Consider the following 18,405-nt stretch of genomic DNA (forward strand, 5'->3'; position numbering starts at 1 on the left):
AAGGAGTGAATTAATTACTGGAGTTAATTTGATTTCTAGTGTTTAACATGCAGCAGCTCTTCAGTCTGGACTTCTTGCCTACAATACCTAAGCTTGCCAAACAAGCTTGGCACCCCTGTGTTGGATAAGCCTGAGACAGTTTGGTTTCCAAGATCAGCAGGTGCACTGAGTCCACAATAATCAGAACAGTTTTGGGGTGTGGCCCCCAAACCACCTGAAGCTACCACTCCCTAACGGGGCCCTTCATGCTGCACCTTTTCCTTCCTTCCAGACAGCTCTTCCCATATGCTATTACCAATGTTATTAGCACTGAAAGTTTACTCTGCTGTGCAGTTTACAAACAGATCAATACACCATTTTCCCTCCCACCAGGGCACCATGCTGCTTATCCTGTGCCTTTAATGCACTATTTGACTTCAGCAGCGTGTCAGAGGCAGGGAAAACTGTGAAAAAAGCTCAAGAATCCACTTGATGGAAACAACTCATTCACTGGAGTGAGTTCCTAATTTCCTCTAAGGAGCCCCTGAGCTGTGTCCCTGGCAGGCTGGGGTGGGGCTGGCAGTATCTGTACCTGTGCTGCAGTGATGGCAGAGAGTACAAAGCCTGCTGAGGTGACTCAGCACACTCACTGCCATCAACTCCACTGGCTTAATCCTGCCATCTGTTCTCAAAGACAGGTGAATGTGCTTATTGTGGAAAGTTCTTGATTTTAATGCTGGCTGCTGTGACCTGGGATGAGCTGTATGACTGATGCAGCTGGCAAGGCTGTGAAGCTGGCGCAAAATCCCTCTCAGAAATGGCTGTCAGGCCAATATGATTAAAAAATAAATAAATCAAGGAACCAGAAGCAATTCCATATACCCTTCCCCAATCAAGTATACATTATTAAAGACAAGGTTGCCAACTCTCTTAGGATGGCCACAGGGGAAATGCTGTGGTATTTTCAAACCCCAGTTTGTTAATCCTTTTAGTCCCAGCAATAAATATGGAATCCACAGGACAGAGCCCCAAAAGACCATGTGTGCACAGATACATCCCAAAGCCACAGTGACTTGCAAGCAGAGGCTCACAATCCAATGTAGCTCAAAGCTAAGGCTAAGGGTATGGATAAGAAATCCCAAAGTGGAGTGCTTGCTCTCAAAGTGCACTTTTTTCCCTCCCTAAGTGGATTTTCATCCCATTAATTGAAGCCTGTGACTAGAAACTTGTATTTCCTTACTATACATGAAACTGATTACTAGTTTGTGTCCCCTCCTAATGGCAGTAAAGGTTGTGGAATGCTGGCACCTCATGACTAGTAATAGAAATGCCAAATCAGACAACATAAGCTGATACTAAACTGTGATTTCATACTCAGCTTTAACAGCTACAGATAATTCCCCATGCAGGATGTCTTACACTATTTGCCACTACTTTGATTTTGTATGATACTTTCTCCTGGATATTGTTGGACATATAAGATATAAAGCCTTCAATGGGACTTCCTCCTGCTGTTAGCAGCAATGTCAAAATTTTCCTGACAGTTACTTGAGTTAATTACAATTCTGTTGCAAATACTTCATGAAAGTAATTTTATTTAGCCTTTGCAATAAAAACCCACCTAAATATTCTGTGAGCTGCCTTTGTTATTGCCCTCCAGCAGGTAAATGCTGAGAGAAACAGATGCAGCTTGTGCTTGGTTAGAACATTTCTGTAAGAAGCTTAAGTCAGGAGTCCCTTAAAGGACTGAACTGGCCCTACACAAGAAAGTATTTGACCTTAACAATAAGGTCAAGGATTCACTGAAAGATTACAAGAAAACAGCAGGTCTCATACATTTGGGCAAAGGCTTCTGAGCCCACGACCAAACCAGAGAAACTCTTACACAAAAAATTCCCTGTCAAGTAGGATCGCCAAATTCCATCTTTCCTAAAAACTTTTTTAAAAAATAATTCACACTCCCATATTTTTTATCAGTTAAGATACTTCTCAGGAAACAAATAAAACTGAAAATCAAAAGGTCTAACAATTAATTTTCATGTTGGTCAATAGCACCTGTAAATCATTATGTGAACCCAAGGTATTTCTGCAGTACCCAGACAAGCTGTATCTTTACTTTTTTCATCTTGAAAAATGTATAACTATCAGTTTTTACAGAACAACCATACAGCAAAATTCAACAAGGGTGTCTTTAAATTTTTTTAAAGTAATTTTCATTCTTCATCAATGGATTCACACATTTTAAAAGCAATTAAGCTAAGTAATAGAGACTCGGCTGCACTGACAGTCACATTTCCTTCTAAAAATCATAGTGGGATTGGTTTCACCATCCTTAAACACATAAAATGTTTGCTACTTTATATTTGCTAATTCAGTTCCTTTCTTCATCAAATTACTTGTATTAGGTTAGAAACATGAAATAACTCCCCAAGGCAGGAAAATACTCGTGAGATGCTATATGGGAGAAGCAGGAAAACAAGAGAAGAATATATCTGTGACTGGAGCAAGACAAACCAGCCACACTCCTGTCACCTCTGGCTATAAGAGCCTGGGAAAATTGCTGCACTGTAGCTGGGGACAATTTTCCTGATAATGATGGCTGTAACAAGAAAAGAAAGAGAGGTTTTGCAGGGAACTGGGAAATAAAATGAGGTGTAGGTGTAGATTGGTAAAATCAGCTCTGTGCACTAATTTTGAGAGTGGGTCAGTACTTGGCATGGCCATTGTTAAACCTTTTGACAGCCTTCCCCCCCCTAACACCCCAGGGCCAGAGGGGGTCTTTCATCTCCTGACTTGGCTGGCATCTCTTCAGGGACACTCTCCGGGGGAAGAATATAAGGGCTGGAGATGCACTATCAGAATTATTTAAGCCTTTGAGAATTTAAAGTAATGGGTGTTATTTTCTGTAAGTTAGTACAGTTTATCTCAGCTGCTGTCAGGGGAGTTATTCTGGTGAAAAAGGGTGAGATGCTGAGTTCTCTGTTTTATTCTGAGGGCTTACATTGCTCACTTGTTCTCTCTGGACATTTGAATTCCCAACACATCTACTAAGCAACTCTAGATTTTGAGTTGTTATTTTCTTCTTTTTCTTTGATCTTTGGAAAGATGGATTACTTTTTTGCTTGTCTGACTGGACCATCTGCTGATATTGCAGGAGGATGTGTGTTGGTATTAATAAACTTTATATATTCATGTAATAATTTTGCTTGGGAACCCAGCTGAATTTGTTTAGCCTGTTCTCAGTATGATGCTGTCAGCCACTGATATTCAGAGGGGAAAGCCATAAATACTTTTCTGAGCCTGGCTAATGAATTTTTTTTTTTTAAATTTCAATCAGAATAATTGCCATGGTTTTGCTTGGGAAATAATGACTTGCAAAAATGCACTCAAGAGGGACATAGGAGATTTAAACAATGCCAGATGTGAATGCCTTCTTTTAGCCAATGAACTGCCAGGCACTTCCTAACCTCAGTAACTATCTTCAGGACAACAAAGCTCACAGGATGAAGGAAAAATTACATTGTGCATTTCTGAGAGACACACATATGCAAACCAATGTCTGTGCCCCATTCATTGATGCAAATATGAAGAGTTCTTGCTTTCTTCTGTTAAAATCTTCTGTCCCTCTAGACCCAAGGCCAGCTCAAGTCTCTCCAAAAGATAATTAAAACCATAAATCCTTTTGGAGTCGAAACAAAAATAGCAGGGAAAAAAATAGGTGAAACTGTATCTCCACCTAGTTTTAATTCAGAAGAACGAAGAAAGAACGGGATAACATACAGCAAAACTTATCATCATCCAGGCTCAGCTTCACTGAGACTCATTTTGGCTCTTGGTTGTCCACCTGTATAAGCAAATACCTATAAATAAATCAACACTGACATCTGTATCCTTCCCAATGGGACAGCCATTTGACATCAGCTTGACTCCTAGGGTACCAAAATGTGCTGTGACTGAAATGTGCAAGCTGTACTTGACCAGCGCACACACATTGGTCACTTGCCCAGGAAAAACCTATTTGTAACTTGTTTTCCTTCCAGCATCACCAAAAAAGTAAAGATACAGCATGACTGGGTACTGCAGAAATAGCTTGGGTTCACATAATGATTTACAGGTGCCACTGACCAACGTGAAAGTTAATGGTGATGCTGAGAGAATAAAAGGACCAAAGCAAATTGGGAACAAGGCATGTTGCTCTATAGGCTTCATAGAAAAGGCCACTCAGAGGCACAGTCACACACCAAGCCACAGGGGTCTCCAGGGAAGCAAAAAGCCTGCTCTGACTTTCAGGCATCTTCTTAATGTGGAAGAGGTTTTACAGCCACTTCTGTGAGCCAAAGAGGAGTTTGATAAGAGGATCCATGTTCAACCCTGAAAGAATTCTCTACCAAGGTCATTGACATAGAAACCAAGAAAGAAAGAAGGGTAAATAAGAGAAACCTGCAACTGCCTATCCCAATGAGCACTTTGTTTGTCTCTCGTGACCAATGAGTAAAGTGTAAACTTTGAGCTTTGTAAGAATGTATAAAAAGCATGCATGCTATAATAAAACCAGTTTGAAGCCCTCTGAAAATGGAGTGTGTTGCTTTGTATTGTCTCTGTCTCAACTATTGATTCTCAACTACAACATCTTAACATCCCATTCCTTTGTCCCTTTACCCTGTATCATCATCAGCTTTAAAAGCCCCCATGCTTCTACCTCCTAAGAGTTCCTTTATTTCTGCTGTGTGCAGTCAAGTTAAATGCCAAAATAAAAGCAGGGAACAGTAACTGCAGAGGTGATACAACAGCATGAAGCCAGTTTAGTCATTCTTATCTCCTTGTGATCAAAATCATAGTTCTGTATCTGTTTGCAACAATGCCATTAGAAATGAAGAAACCAGGAGTAACTCTGTCAATAAATTTTCAGACAATTTCATGTTAAGGATAAGGCAATTCAATTTACAGAAGTAAATCTTTTTGGTTATGTTGGTATTTTGAATGCAAAGCTATAAACCAAAACATATTAAGAAAGAGTTACTGTTGTATAATTAATGTTCTGAAGAAGAAAAATATTGATGCTGAGGGATGACGCTAACTGCATTCCCACTTGAGTATATTATGGTACAATATTTAATTACATGCTTGCATTTCTCAAACATCTATTACAACCAATCTTCTGCTAGACATGATGCATGTGTATTATTGGGCTGAACAACATGATAATATATCAAAAGAAATTGCAAGAATTGTATTCCAGTTATCACAACAGAATGTCAATTCCCTTCCACCTCAGACTTCCACCCAAACTGATGAACCATGGCAGCCCTCCCTCCCACACAGGCCAGCTTTGAGCAGGAATGCCATAACCTGAGGGATGCTTTCAGAATACTACAAGCAACAACAACACCAACAACCACAACAACAACAACAACAACAAAAGAAAAAAAGAAAAAAAGGAAAATAATGCAAAAAACTAATATAAAAATAATAATAATGTAAAACAAACCAACTTTCAGCAAGAGGATTTGCTGCTGATACAGCTGCATTGCAGCTGCAGTGAAGGCAGGGATTCATTCACATGCCGCTCTGAAGTCCACACAAGAAAATCCAGCATTCTCTGTACTGGATATATGCTTTCTCTTCACTCCTCACATCATTCCAGAAACTTAAGCCAGCTAAATTCACTTGAGGATACATGCAACCTTCAGCTGAGCTTGCAGACATATCCAGGTTTAGTAAACTACAAATTCTGGCTGATTTTTCCTATGAAAGGCTGTGAAGTAGCTCTGGAGGACTATTTAACATTTATGTGAGCCCTCACACTCAATCACACGAGTATATCAGAGTTGAGTGTCTACACCAGCAAGGCTAATATTTCACTTCAAAGAGGTGTTGGTAACCCCAGCTGGTGACACTGCACTGCTCTGTCACTGCAGGATGAGCCTCAGCAAGGTGACCCAGGCTGGGAAAGCGGGGATGCTCATACAAAAAAAAAAAAAATTAAAACTTAAATTTATGAGGTAGAAAACACCTTTGACACATTTTTGTTTTTTTATTCTAAATTTCACTCAAATATGCAGGATTCACATATGCTGTCTTCATCCTGCTAAAATCTAACTTGATTTTGCCCACCACGAAATTTCTGCTTATCTCAGGATCTCCAGCTCCTTACTCACTGCTAAGCTGGGAAAAGTTTGCTTTGGTTTGTCATGTCTCAATATAAGGTGTGTTACAACTCCAGAGACTGAGGAAGTTCAAGAACTGAAGAAAAGGAGGATAGGGAAAATTTCAAGGCCATTAAACTATTTGAGAGCCAGTGGATTCCTAGTGAGGCATAAAGAGAACCTGTTTGGGCTTTTTTTAATGGAAAAGTTTGTTGTGAATAGGGACTGTTCCTTCTAAACAGGACTTTTATGTGTTTAAACCTCCCCATCACAGCTGACAACACCCCAAGGGCACAGTTTGCCAAAAATGATAGACAAAATGTCTGGAAATCCTTCACATGTACAGCTGGCAAACTGACAGTTCATGTCTCATTCAACCCCCAGCAATGAATTCTTACTCTGACATCAACCAAAAGTGCTGTTCCTTTCAAATATGCTACCTTCCCAAAATCCTGTGCATACAAATGAACACACATTTTGTAAAAAGAGTAACAGTATGGTTAATAATTCTGTTACTTGCTCTTTTCTGCACTCAAATAAGTGTTATCTTTGCCATTTCTCTGAAGAAGCCTTTACTGAACACAGTCTTTACAAGGACACACCTCTCAACTACAGTATTAAAAGCCTGGTCTTTTATTTGCAAGAAGATTTTGGGAAAAAACCAAAACACACAACAAAAAACCTGCCATCTTGCCATTGTGACTTGGTACACAGCAGGCAAAGCTGCATGTGAGAGGAGCCTCCTTTTGAGTGCAAATCCAGTGGTTTCATTTCCCAGTTTTTCTGTAATACCATAAACACAACCAGAGCCACTCCAACATGTGTATGTTGCCTATCTCCGGCTACGTTTCAAAATACCACTTTTGCAACCAAACTGAACATTCTCAGTAACTAAGAACAAACATTATTTTTGAAATAATTAATTTCAAAATGATGACCAATGATAGTTTTTCTGCAAGGAAAGTAAAGGCCAGCTATTTGTGCTCGAGAAAATCCCTGGCACTGGAGGATTAAACTCAAGGGCTCACAATATCCCTTATGTACTGGAAAGGACAGCAGGTAGATGCACCCAAGAGATTTAATTCTAATGCTGCATAAGCCACTCACAGTCACAAAGACTTTGGCATAGATACAGATTCCAACTGTTCTATGTAACAAAACAAACTCAGAAGAACTATTTATTGCTGGCAAGCCTGGAAAAGAGCATGTGAAAACCACAGAGAAGGAAAGGAAGGATATCTCACACAGCCCTGAGTGGTGCCTTTGGGAGGAGAAGGAGACAAATCTCCCTCTTCCCAGAAGAGGAATCACCACTGCTTTGAATTTTCCAGCACCAGCTACAATTTCCCTGGATAACTATCACTTACACTGAAATAGTTTTAAGAGAGCTACATCAAAGGAACCTGAACACCACTGCACAATATTTATTTGCCCTCTGGGAGAAAGCCAGCATTGGTGGGTGAGCACAGGGAGTGCAGGGCTGGGAACTTTAAGGTATGTGGGACTTGGGGAAGTAAGTAATAAATACATTGCTGTGAGCACTGTTCAAATACTTTGGTCAGAAACATATTCTGTCCCATATTTCTCCAGTAAGTTTAATTTTCACCCTCCATGTCCTACTTCTGCAATGCTCAGGAAATCGCTAAACTGAAAATAATTGGAAAACTATTAAGGGGAAGTATCACATATGCTTGCCCTGTTTTAGTCTTCCTGGGGCTATCAGACTAGATGGATTTTTCTCCTGCTCCAGTACAGCTGTTCTTATTCTCTTTTCTTTCAGAAAGGGTAACATCCCATATGAACACAATTTAAGGTCAATATACGCTTGTGGAAGTGTATCAAGATTACATATGCATGTGTGCACATGAGCTTGTAGAACTGGATGGCTTCAACCTCTGCTTACACAGATACAGCTCAGACCTACAGCTCCATATTATGCTACATGCAATATTGATGGTATTTTGTTACATTTCAAATTTTAAAGCTGTATCACACAGCTTTTAAAGCATGCAGTTTACATGAGTGCTTTTACAGTTGCAATTACCCTTTGCTTTGGAGTTCACCCACGCAGCCAAACAGCTTCTCAAAAAATGGCAATTTCTGGTGTTTTGGCTATTGCAGCATCATTTCACAGTACTGCATTAACCAAACACATTAAAAACAAGATTTAATCCAATTTTAAAGAAACAATATGACTGGTGAATGAGTAGCAGCACAAAGACAGCTACTCTGCCTCAGCAGCATCAGCAGAGTCACAGATATTATGGGGAGGAAAGAGGCAGGAAACAGGACTGAATTTTCAGCAGTTGCCTACAAATTGCTATGAAAATAAATTATAGCACTGGCAAGAGCAGTGTGTGGGAGATACCTGCAACACCCTCCAGATAATGCAGTCATCAGCAAGGAGTTCCAGAGCAAGTTCCAAAGCTCCATGAGGATCTCAGGGCACACAGATGGTGGGAGAAGTTTGGGCTGTCCTGTGCCACTGACCTCAGGGCACCACTCTAAAAGCTCCTTTTTTCACATCTCACAAACCCTTTTGACTCTCCACACATCTCCAAAGATGGGGGGAAGTTTTCCAAGACTCCAGAAATTAAATATTTCTTATTCCCTGTTACGTTGTTGATAACTAGAGGAGGGCTGGGGGAAAGGGTTTGGGACAGGTTTTGTGTTTCAACAGACAACACATTACAGCAAACTGCTCAGCAAACACTTTGTGGAGTGGGCAGAGAGTTTTTGAGTTCAAAGCAATACTGATTAAATGTATTGGTAGGTTTTCTTCCATTTAAAATCCCACTCCCATTTTGAATTACACTTAGGAATTATTTTGTGACTTCCTGGGGAGATCTGCCTCGCTGAGGGAAAGCAAAGAGTTTCCTCATAGAGAGTTCTGAATTCCAGTGCTTTTCATTGCAACACTGGCACAAAGTGGGAGGTTAGCAATTTCCTTGGCAAGAGACTTGTGTTGCCTCACTTCATACTGTTTCTGGGTTAAATGGGAAGCTTGGGTTTGGATATTCTTTTCTTTTTGTGAAATGGCTCATTTTTTGGGACATGTATTTATAGAGCATTGGGGTCATAGTATGACTATTTCTCCTCTGTGTAACACACCACACAAAAGTCACTTGTAATAGAGCATACAATGGGGGTGAAAGGCAAAGAAGAAAGAAATATTCATCTTTTTTATAAAAAAAGATTTTACACTTACCTGTATTTTTCAGTTCATAAATGAAGAGAAGAAGAACAGAAGATCCAACAACAGTGAAAACATGGAAGAGAGGAAAAAAAAAAGAAAGACACACTGTTAATTCAGAAAATGAGGTTTATAGAACACAAACAGCTTGGTGCTGTAAGAGCAGAGGCATGGAGATCTTGCCCACTGTCTCTCCACAAACCAGATCACATACACTGGACCTCAGGTGGTGTAAATTCATGGCAGAATCCCCCTTCAGGGTTGGAACAGCGAGTTTATTTTATGGCTGAGGACACAATTTGTTGAAACAAGCTTAAATTGCGGAGTGTGGCAGTGTTTTTCTTACAGCACAATGAAAGCCTGGTCTAAGTATTTACTTTCCTGAATACACTTCAGATCAGCAGTGTCCTGAAGATGATGAGATTTTTGGCATGTCTTTTTGTGTGTTCTAGTCATTTTAAGGAAAAAAAAAAAGTCAGAACAAAACACTTTGGCAGGAAAAAGCACTGTTTTTCATCCCTGAAGAGGGCCCTTACATCTCTGTTTAAAGGTCTCTATGCCCAGAGAGAATTAACACTTATTTACCACCAAAGCTCTTTCAAGGATTCTCAAGTTCAGTGCATTTCTTCTCTTTCCACATGATGCATTTGAAAAACCCTGAACAAAACCAGGCAGACAGGACTGTCTTTTCCAGAGAACCCTCCTTTCCCTCCCTCCATGCTGCCCTCTCCCCAGATCCGAGGCAAAGGCTGAGAAGAAAGGCTGCACCTTAACGAAGCCTCTGTGTGCAGGAGGGAGGCTGAGCTTCAGCTCCCGCCCTGCACACAAAGAGAAGCCATCAGGAGCCCGAGGCTTACAGGGAAAGGCACTGACAGGTTCCTTTTAATTAGCCTGAAAACTAACTTGGTGAGAATAGCTTGTCTGTATCAATAGCTCTAATTGACTGCTCTGAAGACAGACAGAGCAAATAAAGCAGGGGGTAATTATTGTCTGTGACAATTTGATTGACAAGCTTGTCCCCTGGAGGAGAATCTAGAAAGCCCATTGTCTAGCAGAGCCCCCAAAATAAAGCTTTTGCTTCCAGAGGGCTCCATTAAAAAGGCCAGGGGAGGCCTGGGAGATTTGGCATTCTGTTAATGGGCTAAGAGCCACACCAGCCAAGGGCTCAGGTGTGCTCACTGGGGAGGGCAAGGAGGAGCACAGGTGTGGCTCAGCCCTGGGCAAGAGGAGGAAAAGCAGAACAGATGAGGAAGCTGCTGCCTCACTCTCCCTACAATACATTCAGTGTGAAAAACACATTCACTCTCCTGTGCAAATTAAAAAAGTTTCATAAAGGACAGTGGGAGACAAGGACCATAGAGCAAAGGTTGTTATGGCCAGGTACACCTTGGCACCCAGCCAAAAGGATCCCTGCTGTTTTGGAAACACCTTTACATACCGTTCCTATTAGAGCAGCCTGTTTCATATTCATAAACAATTAGGCACAGTAAACTTTTCCCCAGACTAGTTTACATATTCCAAGAACTGTTTAGCATGGCTCCTCCTTGGTTGCACCTTTTTAGAGCATGCTTACTCCTTGGTTGTGGTTTTAGTCCATTTTTATCACCCCCAGTTTTGGGCTTTGGGCCACACTGCCTTCAGGCAGTGAGTGCTGATAGTTGGCAGATCTGCAGCAGTGTCCTCATCCCGTGGTCACTGGATGTTATCCCATCCAAGCAGGCACAAGCATACTTGTATCAGCTCTTCCACTACTATGTCTAAGCTTAATTAATAATTAACAGCAATTAAAACTATATCTTTATAACAAAGTTACTTTAACACCACACATATAAAATCCATTTCAACATTTGCCAAAAGCCAATGTTATAATATGTATCTATAACACTCAGTGATTCAGGGCAGCAGATTTTCAGTTCATGGCCTGTCCTGAGAGAGAGAGAGCACTGCTTGAGTCAGGAATACATTGTGTTATAAATGACAAATACAGTTACTAGCTTTTGCATTTATGTATTAGCTTTTGTTTTGCAAGTTATTATTGATCACAAAGATCCTGATATAGTACAATTTGTAATTCCTTTTAGTATAATATTTAGCTTTTTAGTATAGTATAATCTGTCAGTTTATGTATGCACCGTATAGCTTATATAAATAGTAAATAGTAATTTGGTAAATATATCTTAGGCCGTAGCACAATACTAAAATAGAGACTATGTGATGTTAAAATGCTTTTATGTAACTATCTCAGAGAATGGTGTAAGATAATTAGGTGGTTCCTTGCATTTGCAGACTGAGTGATAACATAATAGTGACAAAACCCAGAACCCAATTTACTCCCTCCTTGTTATAAGGGAGTGTAAAAACCATAGGATGGAACCACAAGAAGATGTAAAATATATTGGTTTAATCTACAAGATGGCATCAAGACAAGTCAAAAGTTAAAACAAGCAAAAGAACATCTAAACTCAAAGGAATAATGTATAAACTGCTATGAATATGCATGTACCCCCTGTAATGTAACAGTATAGAAAGAACACGGGTTTAAGTTAAGGGTGTGCTTTTGGCAGATAGCCAAACACCCCAGTGCTGGATTTTATCCCTTTTATCCTTTATTAAAATTGTATTAAAAAAGTTCTAAAGAGTGAACCTCGTTTTTCACAATGGGAAGCAATTGAAAGGGATGATGTTGTCCAGTCTAACGCACCACAAATGCAAGAGCTGCTAGCCATGCTTGTTTTCCTGACCACCAAGCACAACCCAAATGAATTCAGGCCCCATTTTTAAACAGCACCTTTTGAAAAGATTTCAGCAGAGCTAAAAGCTCCCCAAAGCACTGTGCTACCTGCCAGGCATCCCACAGCAAAGGTGAGGGACCCCCAAAAGACCAAGAGAAGTTGGCAGGACAGAAACAGGAGGAAGAAAGCAGCAATTAAAAACAAGCCCAACAGGTAACCTGGAAAAAACTAATACAGACACCTCAGTGCTGCCCACTTGTTCATCCAGTTTCAAAATTCTTTCGCCTCTAAAGAAACATCACTAAGGAAAAGTTTCTCTACCAACAGCTGGCCACACTTGTTTTCTCTCTGTGGAGACTGTCTGAATGTGTGTGTTTAGGGAACAACAGTGAAAATGAAAAGTCAGTATTACTGGTGGTATGAATTTAATTTTGAATTGTTTAACTATTTAACCAGTTACTTGGTTTCTTATGGAAACATGCAATATCCCCCTCGTTTTGTTTTTTAATGTCAAGACAATTCCATTAGAAATTCCAAACCACTTTGCTAAGAATATTCCTGTTCTCCACATCAGTGAAAATAAATTATTTGGGCATTTTCATTCAAGAATGACCCTTCAAACCAGGTTTTTCTCCAGGTTTTTCTTCCATCCATGGTCACAGAGCACAGGAAAGTCTCCACCTGTGCCAGGAGCAATGCTGGGGGCCCTCAGGCAGATGGGATGGGGCCAAAGCTCACTCAAGAGGAACAGAAGATATTCATCAGTTCCAGCCTGTCACTGTGTGTGACAGCAGCAGCCAGGCTCCCAGCAGGGCTTGCTGCAGGCAGGTAGGACACACACAGAGGGAGAGGCAGCGCCTTTGAGAGCTTCCCGTTTAAATGGCTGAGACAAAGGATGAATGGGAAACTGAGCGACAGGGGCTGCCCAAAGGCTCAAAAGCAGGCCAGGGGCAGAACTTGTGAGACCCCCAAGATGTCCTGACCTCAGGCTCACTGTCCAACCCATCAAGCGTCACATGCCAGGTGACTTCCATTCCGTGAAGGGCAAATCAAACACGAGGCAGGGCCAGTGCACAGCTCAGGCTCTGCAAGGGTTCAGCTGTGGGAGCTGTATCCTCTGGCACACACAAACAAGGCTTTTTTAATGCCAGACAGCCTGCCTCCTGACTGTCTTTACAAAGCGTGCTGCAGGTCAGCAGGCCCCAGACTGTGTTCCAGCCTCCCAGGTGGTGGTCCCACAAGAGTTAAGAATTACTGAGTCACGAACACAGGTCAGTTTATAAAGTTCAATCTACTGTTCTGACTGGAAGGTCAAAGACATTACTTCAAAAACTGAAACTGTGCTTAGGGGTCATTTCCCAAGCACAAATTGCAACAGCACAACCACATAAACCACGAAATCTCCAGAGACATTGCTGGAGAAGTCAAAGGGTAAGAGAACATTGCAGCCTGGACCTTGAGAAAGACAGAAACCCTGAGGCATCCTAGGTCTTGGCTGTGGAGAGTATCCCTCATCTGCAGAGCGCAGCCTGAACTCAAAGAACACTTAAACTTTGAGCGACACAAAATATTTTAAGTCAAAGAATTATCAAATGGTTTGGGTTGGAAGAGACTTAAAGATGATCTTATTCCACCTCATGCCACGGGCAGGGACACCTTCCACTATCCCAGGTTGCTCCAAGCCCTGTCCAACCTGGCCTTGGACACTTCCAGGGATCCAGGGGCAGCCACAGCTTCTCTGAGCACCCTGTGCCAGGGCCTCAGCACCCTCACAGGGAAGAATTTCTTCCCAATACCCAATCTAACCCTGCCCTCTTTAATTTTAAAGCCATTCCTCCTTAAAGGCACTCCAGACCCCTGCCCAAGGTCCCTCTCCAGCTCTTTTAGAACTTCTTTAGGCACTGGAAGGGGCTCTGAGGTCTCCTTGGAGCTTTCTCTTCTCCAGGCTGAAAAACCCCCAGCTCATCAGAGAGGTCAATGACCAAATTCATGTAGAGGTTTCATTTTGGCTTATACCAAACCAATTTCATCTTCTGGGTCTTAGACCTTTCCCCCATATACATAGAAAAAAAAAAGAAAAACCCTTTAATTTTTTGGACTGTAACTTTTTGCAACAGGCAACCCATTTGTAAGTAACATTGATTCCCCCCACCCTTAATCATATTTCTTGGCCAATTTACTGGTCACTGACTGTTTTGCTGCCATCTGTGTACAAACAGAATGTAGACGCTCACTCTACCGCAGATATCAAAGTGAAAATTCACACCTCAAAACAAATCACAGGCTGGAATTCCACAGGAAAAAGGTGTAAGAAGCAAAACAATTGAGCATTTAAATCAAGAGAAAAATCCAGCAGGTACAGTGACAAAAGGCTTACAGCATGCACACAGGACTTAAGTGACCACTACCATGAAAACATAAGCCATGTTTAAATCCACAATTAGGCTCACAGCAGCAGCTCAAAAACATAACCAGGTCGTTACAGCCTGAATCAGATGAGCCAGGATCCTACATGATCTGGACTAATGCCAAAGCAAGATGAGTCTTTAAGCTTAACAGACAGAAGTCCCAGACTGATAGTAAAGTCTCTTTTGACTTCTTCCTACCTTCCAGATCAAGTAGAAATGATTCAGCCCCCTTCCAGACTGCACTTTTGAAACTACAGTGATGCAAGTCCTACCCAAAACCCCTTCTTCTGAAAGGTACTCTGGTGTTGGCTGGGAATTGTTTCCCAAGACTCTGGTTTCAGGCACTCAGGTGTAAGCAGCTGGCACCCTGAGAGAACATTTATACCAGGCAGGATTGGGAGGCCAGTGGGGTTCCCTTCACCATCAGAGTGCCACCCATCACTCAAGGGAAACATTCTCATCAGATCTGTAGCTCCAGAAGCAGCTCAGATTTCTGTGTGTCACTCAATATATTAACTAGCCCAGCATCCATGGGGCAACAGATGGCCCTGAGATATTTCTGTGTCCCCAGCCTTGCTTCTGTTAAATGTCTGCAGTTTGATGTGATGGAGGAACATTTTAGCTGACAAAATGGACAGAAGCAGCTGCTTCTGGAGCCACGAGCCTTGGGTTTGTCTGCAGTTGGAGATAAAGAGCCAGATTCTGAAAAAAAGGGCACAACATACATCTAATACATTCACTGCAAGGGACACAGGCATCAGGGCTTGTAGGCAGTGAATTTGGATCAAAAAGCTGCTTTGAAATGGGGGATGTGACTTTTGCAGTTTTTCCATGGCATGGAGGAAGAGATGGCTGGGGAAAGGATGAGCCTCCTGCTCTGGAGAGTGGAAGAGAGATTTTCCAGAGCTAGCAGGCAAAATTTACCCATCAAAGAAAGCAAGTAAGCAGTGGAACTTGCAAATGCTGATTTCCCAGGGCTTGGGGTTTGATTATCCCATGTCTAACAGAAGTGGGAGCTCTACTCAGAGCTTCTCTAGAAGCAGAGGCATGTGTCCCGTGTGGGTTCATTAATGTCTAATAATGCAGCTGAGCTTACCCCTAAACCTCCCCTCAAGCAGGGAATTAATTTGTGTGTGTCTCTCTGCTTTGCCTGGCCACCTATTTTCACTGAACTTCCCAGCTGAAATTGCCTAGTGAATTCAAAAGCTTTTACAACAGGAGTGACAAGCATGAAATTAGATGATACAATCATATAGACCTCATTCCCTTCAGAAAGCAGGTTAAAAGTAATTTATGATGTTTTTCAGCACAGAACTCCTAATGGCTGACCATTTCAGATGGAGATTTTTATTATGTTTTCCTGTACTACTAAACAGGAATAACTAAGGGACCAGGGACTGAAATGGGGTGATGCCTGGGCCTGTGGGTGACCCAGGCACAGAACATTTCAAGTATGAACACCAAGCTAATTGGACCCACACTGCCATGAGCAGAGGCATGGCAGCTCCTCCCCCTGCCACCAGAGCCACCAGGAAATCCTTCCTTGGCTGTTTCTAAAAGGACACAACTAATGACTACTGCTAATTTGTATTGTAAACAGCCTCTCTCAGACCTAGCAGAGTCTACATGACTCTGCTCCTAACTGGGACCCAATTATTCCTCCAGGTCCTGTGCTGTGCCAAAGGTTTCCAAGTGTGGCACAAGGACTGACCCTACAAATAAAGAGTCACCACTGCCTTGCATGTGCTGCATGCTTTGAATCCATTTGCGTGTTTTAGCTGCTGGCACCATTAGGGGAGATGCTGTTCTCAATTAAAACCAGCCCATTGCTTCCCTAGGCTTAATTAGAAGCAGGGCTCTACATTCTGGCACCAGCAGTATTTTCTTTTCAATTAATGGACTTAACAGGCAGCAGATGCCAGTGTCTTTCTTTCTCCCCTCTCCAGCAAGCATCCCACCCCTATTTTAAAGTCATCAGCAATGATTTTAACGAGACAGCTAATTCAGATATTGCTTCTAAAATTGAGAATAGTTGTAAAAAACCCCAAATAAATCCATGAGAAAGCCCACAGCAATCTTCAGTCTTCTCTGTATTTCAAAGCAGGGGAGAAATGCTGAGCAAAAAGGAGAATGGTGAATTAAATAACAGTGCAAGCCATGATGGTCTAGGACTAACCTTCTTGTGTGACTTCCATTAAGTCCAATGGTAAGGCTGCAGAAAGACTGCAGTTAATTTTTCTTGATCAAATAATTCACACACTTCAACTTTCTTGCATTATTTCACTGATCATGAGTTGCATTGATCATAAGTTACTCCTCCTATTGAAAACTGTAAATTTCTAAATAATAGAAAATTTATATTATTAAATATATATATTTTCTGTATTTATTTATGTAAGTAAATGTGGTGTTATTCTATAGTAACACATCATAGCCTTTACCCTAGTAAGATTATTGCCCCTGTTTTAACACTGTTGCCTGATTTCACTAAATGCTGTAGACCTTCCTCTCTTAAAATGAACACTCCTCTTTGGCTGGAACTTGCCAGACTTCTCTGCTCCAGATACTTTGGTGAGGGATTCAACAGGAATACAACACACTGATTTAAATCTTGCTTGCTTGGAAACTTAGTTAAAAACAACACTGGGGGAATCACTCACAGCTCAGGATGACAACACTCTGTCCAGCCATGGGGGACTTACAATGAGGCTTCAGATATGTCTGATAACAACGCTGCCTTTCTGGCAGGTCTGGGCAGGAGGGTGTTCCAGAGGCATGGATGAATCACATGTAAAATCCTGCCTCAAGTCCGTCAGATAAAACTTCCTGTTAAACCTCAAGGGCTAATAGCCACGAGATTAAAGGATGATTTCATAAAACAGTCTGAGGGCTGTCCTACTCCTGCTTTGCTCCTTACCCTGTAAGTAAGGTAAGGGGAAAACCTTTCCCCCACCCCTTGTGCGTAAGGAGGAACAGAAAGTAAGGAGGAAGAGAGTGCCATAGCACAGAAGCACCAAAACTGAATTGCAGTGCCCTAAACCAAGGCTCCCATTTCACAACAGTGAGCCACCACTACTTCACAAAGCAATCCTGAAACCCAGCCATATTTAATGCTTGAGAACATCTGTCTGTCCCAAGTGCCATGAAACATTCAGTCATGTGGAGATCCTTCTTTTACTGAGACTGTCCCCTACAGTCTGCTGTGCCTGGCAATAAATGGCAACATTTGGCAATATCTGACAGGTTAGCCTACCTTGTTCAATGTCCTGAATGTCTAAAATCTACAAAATGTCACAGATTTTATTTCTGAGCGCTGTAGTACAGAAGGTCCAGTGTCCCCCTTTTCATGTCTTACAACCCAGGCCAGTACTGGTGTTCATTTCATGGCACAGGGCCAGGAAAGAATAGTTTGCTTTCCTTTAGTCTAACAAAACTAACTTGCCTTTCCATTAAGCAGCTGGATCAGATCATGTTTAAGAGAAACTGTCCTTAATTAATTTGATAGGATTAAATTTAATTTAGAAAAAGCATGGGAGCTGCCCAAGGGAAAATCTCCCTCCCCACTCTATAACACAAACTGGTTCAAATTCCATATTCTTTTCTGTGGAAACTGTGAATGTGATAGATAGGGTCATTCATAGCACTAAAAAAGGGAAATAACATAATTGTTGCTGACATCAAAATTATTACTCTTATTCCAGGAAAGCAGGGAACAATTGGGAAAAGAATAACCAAACAGAAGGGCAAAGGGAAGGCAAATAGGGGAGTTTTTCATAGGGTAGGTCCACTTTTTGGAAACTGAAATGAATCTGGGACAGTTTCCTAATCTAAAAGTGCTGTTTACATCAGAACTGTGCCCTTTAAATAATTTCTTATTTCTACATTTATTTTTCTTTTTACTGAAAAGAAAACAAAGTATGTAATTAAATTCCCTGTATGAGCAAACC

The 18,405-nt window shown here is 41.5% G+C and overlaps 1 protein-coding gene across 1 annotated transcript in view; it reads right to left on the reverse strand.

The window, feature by feature from the left end:
• Positions 1–18,405, reverse strand: part of HS6ST1 (heparan sulfate 6-O-sulfotransferase 1) — a 189,233-nt gene that overhangs the window by 80,641 nt on the left and 90,187 nt on the right. The window lies entirely within an intron of this gene.

Source organism: Anomalospiza imberbis, chromosome 10, assembly GCF_031753505.1.
Source record: "Anomalospiza imberbis isolate Cuckoo-Finch-1a 21T00152 chromosome 10, ASM3175350v1, whole genome shotgun sequence".
Taxonomy (NCBI): domain Eukaryota; kingdom Metazoa; phylum Chordata; class Aves; order Passeriformes; family Viduidae; genus Anomalospiza; species Anomalospiza imberbis.